Genomic DNA, 6,304 nt, shown 5'->3' with positions numbered 1-6,304 from the left:
TCCTTGCGGCCGAAGAGCATAAACTCGAACGCCCCTCCAAGAGCTACCCAAAGCGCAGGTTGCTACCCCGATTAGAGGGGGAAGCACTTAAACCTACATCACCAGCACTTGATACGGCCGACCGGCCACCTCGTGGCCGCGACAGAGAGGCCTCTCCGCCCTCCGCTCAAGCCGCACCCCGTGCCAAGGCGCGGGAAAATGCGCCTGACCTGCGAGTTATGTTGGAGGACAAGGCAAGGCAAACAAGATCGATATACAGATCACGTGGGCGCCCCACGACTCGAGACGGTAACCATCACGCCGGACACAAATCCGGTAGGGCCGAACACAGTATACAAAGCTCATTGGAGCTACGTTGTGATATAGCCCAGTACAGAGGCGCCGCACACCCACTATGCTTCACAGACGAAGTAATGGATCATCAAATCCCCGAGGGTTTCAAACCCGTAAACATCGAATCATATGATGGCACAACAGATCCTGCGGTATGGATCGAGGATTATGTCCTTCATATCCACATGGCCCGCGGCGATGATCTCCACGCCATCAAATACCTCCCACTCAAGCTTAAAGGACCAGCTCGGCATTGGCTTAACAGCTTGCCAGCAGGATCAATCAGTTGTTGGGAGGACCTAGAAGCCGCATTCCTTGACAATTTCCAGGGCACTTATGTGCGACCACCAGACGCTGATGACCTAAGCCATGTAATTCAGTAGCCAGAGGAATCGGCCAGGCAATTCTGGACACGGTTCCTAACAAAGAAAAATCAAATAGTCGACTGTCCGGACGCAGAGGCCCTAGCAGCCTTCAAGGACAATATCCGTGACGAGTGGCTTGCCCGGCACCTTGGACAGGAAAAGCCGAAATCTATGGTAGCACTCACGACACTCATGACCCGCTTTTGCGCGGGAGAAGACAGCTGGCTTGCTCGTAGCAACAATATGACCAACAACCCTGGTAATTCAGATACCAGGGACAGTAGTGGCAGGTCGCGTCGCAACAAGCAGAAGCGCCGCATTAACGGCGACAACGCTGAGGATACGGCAGTTAATGCCGGATTCAGAGGCTATAAATCCGGTCAGCGGAAAAAGCCATTCAAAAGAAATCCTAGGGGCCCGTCCAGTTTGGACCGAATACTCGACCGCTTGTGCCAGATACATGGCACCCCCGAAAAGCCGGCCAATCACACCAACAGGGATTGTTGGGTGTTCAAGCAGGCAGGCAAGTTAAATGCCGAAAATACCGACAAGGGGCTGCATAGCGATGACGACGAAGAGCCCCGGCCGCCGAACAACAGTGGACAGAAGGGTTTTCCCCCACAAGTGCGGACGGTGAACAAGATATACGCAACCCACATCCCCAAGAGGGAGCGGAAGCGCGTGTTAAGGGACATATACGCGGTAGAGCCAGTCGCCCCAAAGTTCAACCCATGGTCCTCCTGCCCGATCACCTTTGATCGAAGGGACCATCCCACTAGCACCCGTCATGGCGGATTCGCCGCATTGGTTCTAGACCCAATTATTGACGGATTTCATCTCACTAGAGTCCTTATGGACGGCGGCAGCATCCTGAACTTGCTTTACCAGGATATAGTGCGGAAAATGGGCATAGATCCCTCAAGGATTAAGCCCACCAAAACGACCTTTAAAGGCGTAATGCCAGGTGTAGAGGCCAACTGTACAGGCTCAGTCACACTTGAAGTGGTCTTCGGATCTCCGAATAATTTCTGAAGCAAGGATTTAATCTTCGACATAGTCCCATTCCGCAGTGGCTATCACGCATTGCTCGGGCGAACCGCATTTGCCAAGTTCAATGCGGTACCGCACTACGCATACCTTAAGCTCAAGATGCCAGGCCCTCGAGGAGTAATTACGGTCAATGGAAACACCGAACGCTCTCTCCGAACGGAGGAGCACACGGTGGCCCTTGTAGCGGAAGTACAAAGCAGCCTCTCCAGTCAGTTCTCCAGTCCGGACATTGAACGTCCGGACACTGTCAAGCGCGCCCGGAGTAACCTACAACAAGACCGCCTGGCACGTTCCGAGAAGGCGTAGCAATGCGGCCCCAACCCCAGCCCTCGCAAAAATGCGACACCAGTGCTTTGCGTACATAACTACGCTCTAGAAATACCATGGGTACAGGGGGAGGGGCACCATCACGGCACGCCCGAAACACAGCTTAAACCGCACCAGGGGCTGCCAATTTTCTAATTTTCTCTTACTTTTAGGACTCTATTCTTCTGAAGGCCTGTTCGGCAGTTCAATTGCCGCACAAACGATGCAAGAACCAGGGAAGCAGACAAGCCATGCTGCATTACGGAGCTCCCAGGTGGTCCCTATCATGAGCAGTATACCTGCTTCGCATACCATTCCACAGCATGCCCCTGGAACGGACATGTTAAATAGTCCAACCTTTTGCTTATCACATTATTTTTATCGTTCTGCTTTGATCGCAGCCCTTTTTAATAAACAATGCATAGCTTTTGTCTATTTTTGCATTACTCTTTGTTTTACAAATATATGTTCCTTAATGACATATTGCACCCGTACACTTTGGTACGGCCAAAATACGCCAGGGGCTTTAGTACCCCTCAATATGGTGTGAGAAGTCCGAACACTTTAACAAGTGCGGCACCCCGAAGTTATAGCATTATATGCATCGGCTCCGAATCATGTCTTGGGTAAATAGTTGGGTTTGCCCGGCTCCTATATTTTGGTGCCTTACGTTCCGCTGTGTCGGCTAAGGTAGAACTAGGAGAACTACTACGATTGTGCCCCAGTTGAGCTGGGTCGAGCACCTCAGTAGAGAAAGCTAAAACTGACTGTCATGATGAAGCGAGAGCCGGTCACTGTTCGAGTGGTTTTTCGAGTCCCTAAAGACTTATGCCGGTTAGAGCGAGGAGTCGGCTCTGTCCGGCCAAGGCGTGGATAGCGCCCCGAACTCGGTCTTCCGAATACCAGGGGCTTCGCCGAAATTTAAAATTATAGAATTCTATGGCTAAGTGAGAGTGTTCACGCATTATAGTCCGATTGCCTTGTTCATTGTGCCGAGCGCCTCCCTCGAAGGACCCAAACATGGGAAAAAGAGCGCTCAGGTTTATCCCCGAACACCCCAGCACTAGCGGCACGGGGGCAGAAGCCGACGACTCGCCATCTCTCAGAATTGATAAATAGCCGCACAGAAGGTAATATTTTAAATTCCAACAGCATTGCTTAGCGCATATGAACAAGTTTTCAGCGCACAGGACAAAACGAGCGAGTTTTACTCAAAAATTACATCCCTGGTACATTCATCCGCCATAAGGCAGGAACCCTTTAGAACATCCTTATAATAATTCTCGGGCTTGCGATGCTCTTTCCCCGGCGGTGGCCCATCCTTCACAAGCTTCTCAGCATCCAGCTTGCCCCAGTGCACCTTAGCACGGGCAAGGGCCCTATGGGAACCTTCAATGCAGACGGAGCGCTTGATGACTTCGAGCCTTGGACAGGCCCCCACCAGCCGCCGCACCAGCCCGAAATAGCTCCCAGGCAGAGCCTTTCTAGGCCACAACCGAACTATGAGGCCTTTCATGGCCTGTTCGGCCGCCTTGTGGAGCTCGACCAGTTGCTTCAGCTGGTCGCTCAGGGTCACGGGGTGTCCGGCCTCAGCATACTGAGACCAGAACACCTTCTTTGTCGAGCTGCCCTCCTCAGCTCGATAGAATGCGACGCATCGGACACGCTACGGGGAAGATCTCCGAATGCCCCTAGAGAGCTCCGGATTCGGGGAAGTAACAAGTAACTCACGTTTATGTGTTTGCTTTGCATAAAGAATGCCTTACTCGCCGCTACCTTTTTCACCGCATCCAACTCCTGGAGGGTCTTCTGGGATTCGGCCTTGGCAGACTTAGCACTTTCAATAGCCATCGCGAGCTCGGACGCTCGCGTCTTTGAGTCAAGCTCCAAACTCATGTTTTTTCAAGAGAGCCTGGAGCTCTTGCCGCACCTTGCCAAACTGGGCCTCATACTTCTCCCGCTCGATGCGCTCCGTGGCCGCCCTCTTCTCGGCCTCGACCAACGCTTGCTTAAGGGTCGCCACCTCAGACGTGGCCCCTACAATAGCCACGATAATCCTGTCATTTTTTGCAATTGCACTTTTTATATATATACTTAAACAAGGTATTTCTTACCTTCCTTGTCCTCGAGCTGCTTCTTGGCACGCCCGAGCTCTTGCTCGGACTGCTCGAGGTTCTGCTTTAGCGTGTCCACTTCCGCAGTCAGTGCGGCAGACGCCAGCAAAGAAGCATGCATACGCATATTGACTCCTTTTTGTTAGACTCCTGCGAGTTTTATTTAATCCTCTATTCGGCTTTTCTTCCCGAATGCCAAACATAGCATCAGGGGCTACTGTCTATGTGGTAATATTATTTACACATTCTTTACTTACCTCAAAGCCTGTTAAAAGGCTAGCACAAGCTTCAGTCAGTCCGCTCTTGGTGGACTGAACCGTCTGGACCACCGCACTCATAATGGTGCGGTGCTCCTTGTCGATGGAGGCGCCTTTGAGCGCCTCCAACAGATTGTCCGGTGCCTCTGGTTGGACGGGGGTCACCAGCACGGTGGGCTTGCTCCCCTTGGAAGGAGGCCGCCCGGTGGACTCTGGAACCTTTGAAGGTTCCGGAGCGGTGTACGGCCTAGGGCCGGACTTGGAGCCCTGGGGGGTTTTATCCCCTTTACTCCTGGAGTCCGGGAGGTCGCCTTGTGGCGCCCCCAGGACCACCTCCTCCTGGCTTGGAACCTGTTGGGACAACACTTCGGCGTCATCTGTAGGGCGGGGGGAGGAAGCCGTCGGAAGCGAATTCACATCCGACGAGTCCAGTGAACCGCTCGACGACACGTCGAGCCGATCTTTGGGTGGGCTGCATAATCATATTCGACATAAGGGAAATCTGTGCAATAAAGGAATACTATGAATTACTCTGGTATCCGGATACTTACGATTTTGCCAGGGGCTTGGCCCTGAGCGGCCACTCCTCTCTGCCATTGTCGGCGTCGGTGGAGTAGTCCGGAGGAAGGGTCTTCCCCTTCTTGGACCTTTCGGCCTCCCTAGTGAGGGCGGCCTTCCTTTTCTTCTCTCCTCCCGCTGGAGGGGAGAGGCCTCTTCTTCCTCCTCCTTGTCTTCACGGGAGGAATGCGCCTTGGAGCCGTCAGATGATGAACCCGACACCTCCTGGCGCCGGGCACTTTTTTGAGTCCCCGTGGCCTTCTTCGTGACCTTCTTCTCTGGCACCACGTGGGGTGCCGGAACCAGCAGCTTCGCCAAGCGGGCATCGGCTGGGTCTTCGGGCAAAGGAGCCGGACAGTCGATCTGTCCGGACTTCACCTGCCAAACTTGTCAAAGGTAAGGGAGCTTAGATCCCGCATAGAGTTAAACTATGAAAAACTAATACCCTATAAAAGGTACAAACAACTTACTGCGCTAGTGTGACGCTGCGTGCTGAATCCGCGATCCTCGGTAGCAGATGTGGGAGCCTCGACCCCCTTGAAAAGCACCTTCCAGGCATCTTCGTACGTCGTGTTGAAGAGCCTGCTCAGAGTTTGGTGCTGCGCCGGGTTGAACTCCCACAGATTGAAGGCCCGTTGTTGACATGGGAGGATCCGGCGGATGAGCATAACCTGGACTACATTGACAAGCTTGAGCTGCTTGTCCACCAGGGATTGGATGCATGTTTGCAGTCCAGTCACCTCTCCTTTGCTGCCCCACGACAGGCCCGTCTCTTTCCAGGACGTGAGCCGCGTTGGGGGTCCGGACCGGAACTTGGGGGCTGCGACCCACTCAGGGTCACGCGGCTCGGTGATGTAAAACCACCCCGATTGCCACCCCATCAGGGTCTCCACATAGGAGCCCTCGAGCCATAAGACGTTGGGCATCTTGCCCACCATGGCGCCTCCACACTCCGCCTGGTTGCCGCGCACCACCTTCTGCTTGACATTGAAAGTCTTGAGCCATAGGCCGAAATGGGGGCGGATGCAGAGGAAAGCCTCGCACACGACGATAAACGCTGAGATGTTGAGGATGAAGTTCGGGGACATATCATGGAAATCCAGGCCGTAGTAGAACATGAGTCCCCGGATGAATGGGTGGATAGGAAAGCCCAGTCCGCGGAGGAAGTGGGGAAGGAACACTACCCTCTCATGGGGCCTTGGGGTGGGGAGGAGCTGCCCCTCTTCGGGAAGTCGGTACGTGATGTAGTTAGACAAGTATCCGGCCTTCCTCAGTTTTTTGATGTGTCCCTCCATGACGGAGGAGACCATCCACTTGCCTC

The sequence above is a fragment of the Triticum dicoccoides genome, chromosome 2A, assembly GCF_002162155.2.
Source record: "Triticum dicoccoides isolate Atlit2015 ecotype Zavitan chromosome 2A, WEW_v2.0, whole genome shotgun sequence".
Lineage (NCBI taxonomy): Eukaryota > Viridiplantae > Streptophyta > Magnoliopsida > Poales > Poaceae > Triticum > Triticum dicoccoides.
This window is presented reverse-complemented; position numbering follows the sequence as displayed.